The following is a 12,138-nucleotide window of genomic DNA, read 5'->3' on the forward strand; positions in this document are numbered from 1 at the left end:
GGCTGAGCGCAGGTGGAAGAAGGACAAGCTTCATGTAACTCGTGACATTTTGAAAGAGAGTTGGAGAAAGTATCAGAGCACTGTAAAAGCTGAAAAGATGAGTTACTTTTCTGATGTTATTTCTAGTAATTTAAACAAACCTCGTGTTCTTTTTAAAATAATCGATGCTATGTTAAACTCTCCTTTATCCACTTGTATTGATGCTTCAACTGAGATGTGTGAAAAATTCCTCTGCTACTTTATAGACAAGATCTCCACTATTAGAGCAGTATCTCACCACCCTCTTTTGACCCCTCCATTGACCTCACATGCACTGCTGTCTTCCAGCAGTTTGAACCTGTGTCGTTGTCATCTCTCAGTGACATTGTTGCTAAATTAAAACCCTCATCTTGTCCCACAGACCCAGTCCCTGCTCGACTTTTTAAAGAGGTATGGGACACTATTGGACCTAATGTCCATAACATTATAAATAGCAGCCTAGAGTCCGGTTCTGTGCCAGATTATTTCAAACAAGCGGTTGTGGCACCCCTGATAAAGAAAACTAATCTGGACACTTCTGTCCTCTCTAATTACAGACCCATCTCGAAGCTTCCTTTTATTTAAAGATATTGGAGAAAACCGTACTCTTACAGCTGCAGTCTTTTATACATGCACACAATATTTTCGATATTTTTCAATCCGGTTTTAAAGCGCTTCACAGTACTGAGTCTGCCCTTCTAAGAGTGTTCAATGACCTCCTGGTCACGACAGACTCTGGTGACTCTGCCATCCTTATGCTCTTAGACCTCACAGCTGCTTTTGATACGATTGACCACTCCATCCTTATCTCTCGTCTAGAGCACTGTGTGGGTATCAGGGGCGCTGCCTTAGAGTGGTTCAGGTCCTATCTGTCCAGAGATCTTTCTCTGTTACGCTTGGTGACTTTACATCCTCTTCTGCCCCCTTATCCTGTGGAGTTCCCCAAGGTTCTATTTTGGGGCCTATTTTATTTTCCTTATACCTTCTCCCCCTTGGACTGATTTTTAGAAAATATGGCGTCTCCTACCACCTTTATGCGGACGACTCCCAATTATATCTACCCCTAAGAAAAAACACTAGCTCTCTGATGCCCCTGGTTGACTGTCTTAATGACATAAAGGCCTGGATGGCGCTAAACTTTTTAAATATAAATGAGAGCAAAACGGAGGTAATTGTGTTTGGACCAAATGGTGATGTCCCTTCCATTGACCTGGGTTCCCTGCACAGTATGCAAAACCCATGGTCACTGATCTGGGTGTCAAAATCGACAGTGCTTTTAAATAGATAAACAGATAAACTCTGTGGTTAAATCCAGTTTTATCACTTGAGGCTCCTGTCCAAAATCAAACCAGTTTTATCCTTTTTAAACTTTGAGCGTGTAATTCTGCCTTTGTTTCAACTCGTTTAGATTACTGCAATGCACTTTATGCCGGCCTAAATAAGACTTCGCTGGCCCGCCTGCGGCTGGTACAAAACGCTGCGGCGCGGCTGCGTACAGGAACCCGCCGGTTTGACCACATCACACCAGTTCTGGCTTCGCCCACTGGCTTCCTGTCCATCTTAAGATGTTATTGTTTGTTTTTAAATCTCTTAATGGGCTGGCCCCAGAGCACATCTCCGACCTCTTACATGTGTACACCCCCTCAAGGGCTTTGAGGTCGGCTGATCAGCTGCGGCTGTAGTCCCAAAACAAAGAGAAAGACCAGGGGAGACCGAGCGTTCTCATCGGTCGCCCCCAGGCTCTGGAACGACCTGCCCCCTCATGTAAATTGTCGCCCACTCTTGAAGCTTTTAAGTCCCGCCTAAAAACCCACCTATTTTCCCTCGCTTACCAGTCAGTCTGAGCTGAGCTATGTCATACCTTTCACTGTCTGTCCATGGCCTTTATGTGCCTTGTTTTTATTCTTATGTGTGCTTTTTTATCTATTCGTGTAATATTATATTTTATTATAATGTTATGTTCATTGTGAAGCACTTTGGCAAACCCTCTGTTTTTAAACTGTGCTATACAAATAAAGTGGATTGGATTGGATTGCTTAAAATAATACTTCTGCATCCAGTCTGTGACACTGTGAGTGTTGCACGACCAGACACGGCTCAGCTGACTCAGATCAGGAGATAATACAGGCTATGATATTATATGATCGATGATCTGATTGATGATGTGATATGAATGATAAGTGCGACACGTCGGCGTCTCCTCTGCATACGGCAGTTTAAACTGTATTTCCTTTCTCCTGTAATATGACTTGATAGATTTAAACTCTGCACACTGAGCTCTGATTGGTCAGCAGGCGGTGCTTTCACTGAGTTGATCTCTTTTCTATCGACGCCGGAGGCGGGCAGCGTCAGGTAAAAAAAAAGTGATGTAGCCTTCCCAAACCTGAGCCTCACGCGCCGCCTATGGCAGGCGCCATCTATTTGAAGAAAAAAGAACCAAAGAAATTAGTAAAAATTGATTATTATTATTATAATGGATTATTTATCAAAAAATGTATGAAAAGCACTCGAGAGCAAGCGATGTCATGATTGATATCAGGGCACATAAACGGGCACATATGAAGCCTTTGAGTTTCTTTAAAGTGTCTTGGTTTATAAAGACAATCTCGTTTTTTAAGCATTTTTAGTTTATTTATTAACAAGATAGATCTTGCACAGTCAGAAACACTTTGCAGTAAATCTCCATGCATGCATCATATGTTTACTTTGCCGATTTAATAGCTTTTTAATCTTAAACACGGTTTATCTGTCAAGTAAAGGATAATAAAGCTGGCGATGCAAAGAAACACAAAAGGCGAAATTGCAAAGTATATTATATGTGTTGAAGAATAAACCTACCTCATCTTTTACCTACGATCTTTCTATTTTACACAACTTACAACCAATCAGCTTTGTGCTAACGCTTCTATGATCCGTTTATTAATTACACAAAAGCTTTCCAGCTGCTGTTGTGGCAAATGCAAAAAGATTCATTCTATATTTAATATAAATTCAGTCTACTTATACATTATGTTCTCATTCATAACACTCTGTTCGATGTCTCACTATGGGATGCGCCTCATCGCGGAGCAAACAGAAGCATCTCATTACGCCAATCCTGATTGGCTGGTGATCTTGACGTCAACGTCAGGGAATCACCCCCTATAAGTAGCTTGCGCCACGACGCCATTCAAACACCTCTTCTCGCTTCAGAGCACATCTCTACAGTAGCCGGACAAGCTTCACTGTCCACAGACTGAACCCAAATCCAAAACATTTCGGTCGACGGGCGCTCGCCGGCTACTCCTTCTGCTTCGCAAGAAGACGGTAATACTAACGCCAGTTAGTATTCAAATCGACCTCGCCGTTTCTTTCCCCGGAATGTAAGGTAAGGTTTTGATTTTTCTCAAGCTAGCTACGCACCTGTTGCTAGCTAGCTTCCCCTTACTACCCACACCACGGTAGAGAGGACGCTTAGATTAGAAGTATATTGACACACCAGTCAATATACTTTGAGAACAAAGGACCCACACGTCCCTTTTTTCTCCGGATTAAGGACGGGTTGGTAACACTTTTATCTCAACGACGTACCTGTTACGAGCGGGTCCTCTCCACGCCACGAGGCGAACAAGATGGACGCCTCTCCCCCTCACACCAGAGGAGTCAGGGACTCGGAGGCTCGGTCATGCGGCTGCGGGTTGAAGATAGCAGGCACAGACTCACACCAGGTCTGCTCGTCCTGCCTCGGGCTGGAACACGCCCAGGAGGCCCGTTTCACCCGAAAGAGCCTCCACCGACGGCTAGCACACCAAGCTAGCTTGTTGGAACAGGACTCCCTCATGTCCACTGATTCGCCGTTTGGCAATCAAGACACGGGGGCGTCCGCCGCAGAGACTGAGCCCCTCACTGTGTCGGTCTGGGGCTCACTAACAGCGGCAGCTGCGGAACCAGGATCCCACGCCGTGTAAGGCCGGGACCTGGTGGCGGCAAGAGACGCGGGAACGGAGCCCCACGCCTCACCGAGACATTGGTGCAGCGGCGAGCTGGTCCTCGCCGCTCACTTTTGTCCGCCTCTTAACAGGCTGGACGTTCTGCTCCCAGTGTGACTCAAGCAGTGCTGGGCACCTGGTTGAGTCAGAGCTCTACCGGTTAAGTTCTGGTTGGTTTGGTGATCTTCGAGATAAGCTCGTCTGATAATACGGGAGCTACAACTTCCCATAGTGAGACATCGAGTGTTATGAATGAGAACTATAGGTTACTTACGTAACCCCAGGCCTCAGAGTAACATGAAGTGAGATGTCTCACCAGACGGCCCTCCTTGCTATGGTGAAGCGAGAAGAGGTGCTTATTTTGAATGACGCATGCGTCGTGGCGCAAGCTACTTATAGGGGGTGATTCCCTGACGCTGACGTCAAGATCACCAGCCAATCAGGTTCGGCGTAATGAGATTGATGCTTCTGTTGCTCCGCGATGAGGCGCATCCCATCGTGAGACATCTCACTTCATGTTACTCTGAGTCCTGGGGTTACGTAAGTAACCTATAGTTTTACTTTCTGTCCTGCTGTATGCAAGCTTTTTGAAACCAGACGATACAGAGCCGTATATTTAGTATTGTGTAAGCTTGTATATGTAAAGAAAATGTAATATGCACTCAACTAAGTGTTAATTGACGGCATATTCTGTGCAAAAAAACATAACATTGAGTTTTAGAATGATGTGCTTATTGAGAGATAACATCCGTCTATATATATTTAACGTGAAAAAACCAGATGCTAGTAAATATCACAAGTATTTATTAAGTACAAAACCTCAGAATATGGACATGGACTTAGAAAACAACACAGTTATACTGTTACAACGTCCACACTAAGCATAAATAAATTAACAAAATAGTTTCAACAAGTCTGAGAAGAGGAAGGGAGCCTAACGTAAAGGGAAGCTCAGGTCTAATGCTGCAGGTTTAAAAAACATTTAACATTTTATATTATTGATTTTCACCGTACAAAAATGTAATTTACAAAAAAGTCCTTATGGGGTCCAGTATGTCCCACCGACGCAGATTCCTCCCTCAGAGATGAGCTGCCGTGCAGATGCTGACGAGGAAGTAGCTCAGCGCTGTCGGGAGATGCTTCGTGCTCGAGCTGATCAGAGGAGAAGACGAGGAAAAGATGGCACTGCTGGCATTCCTCGGCACAAAGACGTTACAGATGTTCCCCTCACAGCAGGACGAACACATCTGAGGAGGACAAATAGCCACGAATCTACAACTTCTCATGTTTGAGTTCAAAGTTGAAGGTTATTATGAAAAATCCTCTTCTCCATGTCTCTTCTACATCAACATGTGTCCCCTCTTCTCCGTGTCTCTTCTACATCAACATGTGTCCCCTCTTTTCATGTCTCTTCTACATCACCATGTGTCCCCTCTTCTCCACGTCTCTTCTACATCAACATGTGTCCCCTCTTCTTCATGTCTCTTCTACATCAACATGTGTCCCCTCTTTTTCATGTCTCTTCTACATCAACATGTGTCCCCTCTTCTCCATGTCTCTTCTACATCAACACGTGTCCCCTCTTCTTCATGTCTCTTCTACATCAACATGTGTCCCCTCTTCTCCATGTCTCTTCTTCATCAACATGTGTCCCCTCTTCTCCATGTCTCTTCTACATCAACATGTGTCCCCTCTTCTTCATGTCTCTTCTACATCAACATGTATCCCCTCTTCTCCATGTCTCTTCTACATCAACATGTGTCCCCTCTTCTCCATGTCTCTTCCACATCAACATGTGTCCCCTCTTCTTCACGTCTCTTCTACATCAACATGTGTCCCCTCTTCTCCATGTCTCTTCCACATCAACATGTGTCCCCTCTTCTTCACGTCTCTTCTACATCAACATGTGTCCCCTCTTCTCCATGTCTCTTCTACATCAACACGTGTCCCCTCTTCTCCATGTCTCTTCTTCATGCCTCTTTAAGTTTGATAATGTTACAGGAAGTTATAAAACAGCTGCTGACACATGTTTTCTTTCTGACTGCAGTTCGTGAGCGGAGCGAAGGAAATGTGCTTCGCTCTGTGGACCGCCGGCTACTGGGCGGACTTTATTGACCCGACAACAGGAGAAGCTGTGAGTTATTTTTTTAAAGCCGTCTCGTAGAAAGGGCATCCCAGGATAGCTTGTGCATTTCTAATTATAGGGGGTAGAATCTAACTGATGCTGCAATATAACAACATGTGGGTGTGAAGACATTTTGATTCTCTATTCCAGGGTGGTCAAACTCAAGGCCCGGGGGCCAAATCCAGCCCGCGACTTAATTTCATGTGGCCCCACATCTCACTTGCAAAGAATATGATATTTATTATTATTATTATACGGTTACATGCCGATTTACAGAAGCACATAAACTACATGTCCCACAATGCATCTGAAATTAGACTTTCTTTCAAAATGCCACTTATTTATTTTGTTTTTCCAGAATTTGGCTTTTCTTTTTAAATCATTTTGTGACATGCGCACTGAAGAGACTTGCAATTGTTTGCCCTAGACTTCTGCACTCAGACGTAGTTAATTATGAAGTTATTACCCGATCTGACAATAATCCAATGCAGAGGCAATAATGTTATATAATGCATTATTTTATATATATGATATTTATTATTGTTATATAGGCTTATATATAAAACTGGCCCTTTGAGTGCAACCATGATGTGGCCCGAGTTGAAATTGAGTTCGACACCCCGGCTCTATTCTAATGTCTTTATTTCATGTCTTGTTTTTTTGCTGCAATATACGATAACAGACAGTTGGTCCAAAGAAAATGAAATAGATTTTTGTGAATTAGTCATTTAGATATTTGAATCGATAGAAAATGTGACGTTGGTGTCAGTCTTAAATCTATATAAGATAACGCCAGCTTGTATATTTACGCCGTCCTCCGTTCCCTTTCAGTTCTTTGCATCTCCATCAAGTCAAACCAAACTGCGGACAGAGGAGGAACTCCGAGATCTGGGTTTCCACATCGAAGTGTCCGGCTCCTGCACAGTCATTCGCCACATCCTGAGAGGAACGTCTTTCTTTGTGGGGACTGTTTTCACCAACGCACCTGCTCACAGTGCTGCTATCGCAAGACTACAAGGACTTTAAAATGTACTCTCTGATGAGGGATAGGCTTCTTTTCTTTTTAAATATTGCACAGATCTCCCAAAAAATGCCTCTATTTATGTTTGACGAAGCTAGGACCTTGATATAGTGTTGGCACGGTGGGCGTTTGTTTTACTGTAACGAGGACTGAGACCTTAACGTGGAAGAGGTCGAAACACACACTCGGTGCAGGGGGAAGAGTTCTCGCTCCCAATAAAAGGCTTTTCAACATGTTATATCTGCCGTTTGATAAGTTTGTAGACAATATTAACACTTGAAAGGATGACGACACTTGTGTTTTTTGATAATACGACCATGGACTGAACTGAAAACAAACCTTTTCATATTTATGGTGCAGTGTTTTCAATGTTTCTCTAACCTGATGATCTGAAGTTGAAGCACTGTGACAGTCTGAGACAATAAAGTTACTTTTCATCCGGTTATTTGGACACTTCCTGTCGCTGTGAAGGCGTTCTCTTTACTCGGTGAATAATGAAGATACTGTCTGACATTTCATTTTGCAATTTGATCGTCACAAAGGTTTGCAGAAATGTGTGGTTATTGTCGCCCCCTAGTGGTACATGAGATTTACTGCAGAAAGGCTCCTTAAACTTCAACTTGACACATTTCTAACGGCCCGTCCACACAGCGGCGTGCGTTGACGCTTCCTCATTCACTTCACTTTTAGCCGAAATGCATCGTGGGAAGCGACGTGGAGCGTAGCTGGCGTGGCTCGCTGCAAAAGTTGAGCAATGTTCAACTTTTGAGGCCTCGGCGAGTTGTCAGCCAATCAAATCATATGCCAGTACGAGCTCTAGCCAATCAAACCGCTGCGTGTGTGTCAGGGGCGGAGATTCATGTGATTGGTTGTTGGTCGAGTTTCAGACACGCCCGCCGGCAAGCGTCAGCGCACGCCGCTGTGTGGACGGGCCGTAATAATGAGAGCGTTCTCTTGACTCCTGTTCTACCTCTGATGATAAGTACATGACAAAGCAGATATCTATTTATTGTAATTTTATTAAATTAACGCGGGGAAACCGGAGAACCCCGGAGGAAACCCGAGCATGCAATACATAGTGTTACGGAAAAAACATTATAAAATGGCATTTAAAAACAGTAATGAAAAAGCAAAGATAATACAATAAACATAAAGAAATATATGATAAAAGTTACAGTAAAATAAAAAGTCTTCAGCCTAGAGGATAAAAACAAAAAATACATCAATCAATTTAAGACAAACCAAGACGAGCTTGCGATCCAGCCTCACTTGAACACCTTCCTGAAGAACTTGGTGACGCAGTCGATCATGTGACATAAGATGCACTTCTTCTTGTTCTTCTTCTGTGGTAGGGGTGTGGATCCTACCACCGTCTCGAACTCTTCCGACATTGACGATGTGTTCATCTCACTGTCTGTGGAGAATTGCTTGACCCTCTTCTTGGTCTTCCTCTTCACGGCAGTGCTGCGAGTTTCTTCTGAACACTTCCACAGATTTTCTTTCAATGCCGTGGACACGGCTTTCTCAAACAGTGCACTTTTGTATCTGATGGCACTCTGAAGCTCCTCCGCAGATCCAAACTGCTCGACGAGGTCTCTGTAGACTGGGATGTGGATGTTTTCACGGGTTCTCAGGAGAGTGGCAAACCCGATCGTATCCGTCTTCATTCGCAGGCGCTCCACCATCCCCTCAAAGTCACTGTGGTAAATGGTCTGGTTTGGGGCTGCAATGTGATCTAGTAGCTTGACTAGAAACACAGTGAGACAGATCCTGTGTTGCTTTATCAGCAACTCTTCTTCATCCAGGTACCTTTCGTCGTGTCGTTGCTGTGTGCCTCCGTCTGAAGTCTCTGTTGAAGAGTAATCGGCCTTCTTTTTGCCCTTTTTGGCCTTTTTGCCCTTTTTGAGGACTTTTCTGCGTTGTTGTGGCAACTCCTCGCCATAGCTATTAGACGTTTCATTGACTACACTGGAAGAAGGACTCGTACATTCACTTCCTAACCCTTCTTCTGATTTTAGTGGCTCTCCAAAACTATCAGATGCAGTTTGAACGACCAAACTGGGAAAAAGCCTCACTTCTGATTTCTTTCCAGAAATGTCATAATCCTGAACGGGTGAGATGGTGCCTAAGGAATAGTGGACTGCTTTTCTGTCCAGTTTCTCTGCACTTCTTTGTGGCCGACTCTCTGGTTTCACGGAAGCCTCATTTTCACCGGGGAAGAATTCTGCAGCAGTTTCCAAATAGAGTCGTTCCTCTTCCTCTGCACTTCTTTTTGGCGGACTGTCTGGTTTCACGGAAGCGTCATCTTCATCTTCACTTGCGAGGAAATCTAAACGGCTTTGGGTTCGTCGTCGTCTTCTTCCTCTGCACTTTTTTGTGGCCGATTCTCTTGTTCAATCGAAGAGTAATTTTCGCCTTCACTTGCGAGGAATTCTAAAGCTGCTTCGAGGATTCTCCCGTTTTCTTCCTTTTGCTCTGCACTTGTTTCTGGCCGACTCTCTGGTTTCACGGAAGCCTCATTTTCACCGGGGAAGAATTCTGCAGCAGTTTCCAAATAAAGTCGTTCTTCTTCCTCTTGCTTTGCACTTTTTTGGTGGACTCTCTGGTTTCACGGAAGCCTCATCTTCTCTTTCACTTGTGAGGAAATCTAAAACGATTTTGAAGTCTTCGTCGTCTTCTGCTTCTTCTCTGAACTCTTTTGTGGCGGCTTCCCTGCCGGAGTGGCCGAGCGCTCTTCAAAGTCAGTTGAAACCAGCAATTCATCTGCCGCTGCCATTATCTTTTTGATATCTGTCTCGTCATCTGAAAACGTGCAGCTTCTTCGGGAAAACTGCGGTAAGGGAAGGCCCTTATCATTTCTCATGCAAGCTCTCAAGATATGGGCGATGTGGTAAACGATATCTTCGGTTTGAGAATCGGTTGATGAAACTGACTCACTGGACGAGTTGGAAGAGGGTGGCTGTGTGAGGTCTCGAAGATCGCTGTTCACCCTCTTTGTTATCGATACTACGAACAAAGCCAGGAGTGCTTGAGATTGTTCGGTTTTACTCTGCGGGAGTCCTAGTGCCATACCGAAACAGCAGTCGAGACAGTTCCCAAAACTGGCCACAACGTCGTCTTCTGTCACTCTGTCATAAGTACGAGTCCTTTGCGTATAAACCCTAGGCTCGCCGAGAAACAAACATGGAAAGAGTTAGGACTCAAAAGCCGCGTTCACACTGCGGTACTTTTCCCACAAAGGTTCATGCGAACTCTTTAGTTCGCATGAACCTTTGTGGGAAAAGTACCGCAGTGTGAACGCGGCTCTTGTCTCTAAAGTAGGATTGCAGCTCACTGAAATGTACTTTAAGAGTGGCTGCTGACTGACGATGGGAAGGAGGCCGTGATGCTGGCGTTGTTGTGGTTTTCCTCCTCCACCCAGTCCATCCACTTGTTAACCTGAGGTAAAGTTACTTCCGTGATCAGGATGGTGAGCGTATATCTGTGATCTCCTGACACACATCCTTGTAAGAAGAATGACGGCGTCTGAGTCAATGTTGCCATCTGATAGCAACTGCCAACTCCTGTGAGAAAAAGACAAGTAATGTTTTAGCAAAACAGAGATGTTTACGCTGCAGGTCTGATCTTATTTGCTTGATGACTTTAAACGTGTTACTTACACACACCTGTGCAGTCATTGAGGAATGACCTGATTATGGGTTGGAATGTGTCTGGTGTTAACATCGGCATATATCCAAATCGCTGCACATCAGTTCTCCCATTTCGTCTGAAGGAATCTGGAAATAAAACAAATCAGGTTTTAAAGTCATGCCAAAGAGGATGAGACTTTAACACATGTTGTACACAAGTTCAAAATGTGCCAGAATGATTTAGTGACGCTTGCAAAAGTCGCAAACCATGTCTGTAGTCAATCTGAAATATTGCACAGAGAGAGACCAGCATGCATTGTATGCATTTCAAAGGCTATTTCATCAAAAATGAAAACATGAACCTAATGAAGGAGTCACTGTTTCCCCTGTGTGTGAGAGATTCAGACTAGATTGCTTACGCTGTAGTCGGTGTTGGATTGGCTGCTGGGTTCGCTGCTTTCCATTTCAATGTCCAGTGATTGGTGATACATGTTAAGTGCAATCTGGTAGAATCTCTGCAGAACTATTTCTCTGCAGAACTATTTCTCTCTGGGCTCTCCTTGTGAAGGTCTGACAATAAGTGCTCAAGTGTCTGCTTTTGGGTTCTATTTGCAAACTAAAGTGATGACGTCCTATGAGCCAGCATTCTAGAACGCATTGGCTGTGATGCGCGTGAGAACTCCTGCTCTCCATAACTCCTACGTCATGGAACGTCTGCAGGCGAATGTTGCCCCGCCCCCTTTAAAAAAAAGAGTGGAAAAGCATTGAAAACAATGAATAAGAAAATAATGTACTGATTAGAAAAAGCCGTGAAATTAAGGGTGCTGTAGGCTAGGGAAGGCTAAGCCTTCCCAAATATTGTGTCACTGCATCCTGGTAAAATAAAAATATAATGTATAATGTTTGTGTCTTTGACATTAGCACTGCTATGCAGCCACCTGTACCCTGTGTGCTACGAAGCCAGTTCAAACCCTGGATATGTTTGAGTTATCTAAACCAGTGCTTCTCAAAGTGTGGTCCGCGGACCACTGGTGGTCCGTGAGTGCCCCAAGTGGTCCGTGAGTATATTGGTAAAATGTCACATTTGAAATAATAAATAAAAGTTTGTCGCACTCTCGCGGGAATATCTCTGCAATGGAGCGAGCTTAAGTTTCACTTTTGATTGCATGATATAGCCCAGATCAACACCTTCATCACACATGTTGCCACTTGTTTGTACCATTTTCAGGCGATTTATAAAAAACGATGTGTTTTTGGATATTTGTGGAGTTAGGTGGTCCGCGGTGCGAGTTTTTTTATTGGTTAAGTGGTCCTTGGTATGAAAAAGTTTGAGAAACACTGCTCTAAACTAACCCTAACAAACGAGATCTCGACGCT

At 44.1% G+C, this 12,138-nt stretch overlaps 2 long non-coding RNA genes across 4 annotated transcripts; one reads left to right on the forward strand and one right to left on the reverse strand.

Annotated features, from left to right (window-relative positions):
- The first annotated feature begins 5,882 nt into the window (after nucleotides 1-5,882).
- Nucleotides 5,883-7,370, forward strand: LOC117439462 (uncharacterized). The gene is made up of 2 exons (XR_004551158.2): nucleotides 5,883-6,120; nucleotides 6,943-7,370. It is a non-coding gene; the product is annotated as an uncharacterized lncRNA (long non-coding RNA).
- Nucleotides 7,371-9,824: 2,454 nt separating this feature from the next.
- LOC117439664 (uncharacterized) lies at nucleotides 9,825-11,937 on the reverse strand. 3 transcript variants are annotated; one of them, XR_011642704.1, is made up of 4 exons: nucleotides 11,124-11,937; nucleotides 10,792-10,908; nucleotides 10,500-10,695; nucleotides 9,825-10,293 (listed from the first exon to the last, which is right to left on the reverse strand). It is a non-coding gene; the product is annotated as an uncharacterized lncRNA (long non-coding RNA). The 3 variants fall into 3 exon arrangements; XR_011642702.1 differs by having other exon boundaries at nucleotides 11,181-11,932; XR_011642703.1 differs by having other exon boundaries at nucleotides 10,798-10,908; nucleotides 11,181-11,931.
- Between the last annotated feature and the right edge of the window lie 201 nt (nucleotides 11,938-12,138).

Source organism: Pseudochaenichthys georgianus, chromosome 24, assembly GCF_902827115.2.
Source record: "Pseudochaenichthys georgianus chromosome 24, fPseGeo1.2, whole genome shotgun sequence".
NCBI classification, from domain to species: Eukaryota; Metazoa; Chordata; class Actinopteri; order Perciformes; family Channichthyidae; genus Pseudochaenichthys; species Pseudochaenichthys georgianus.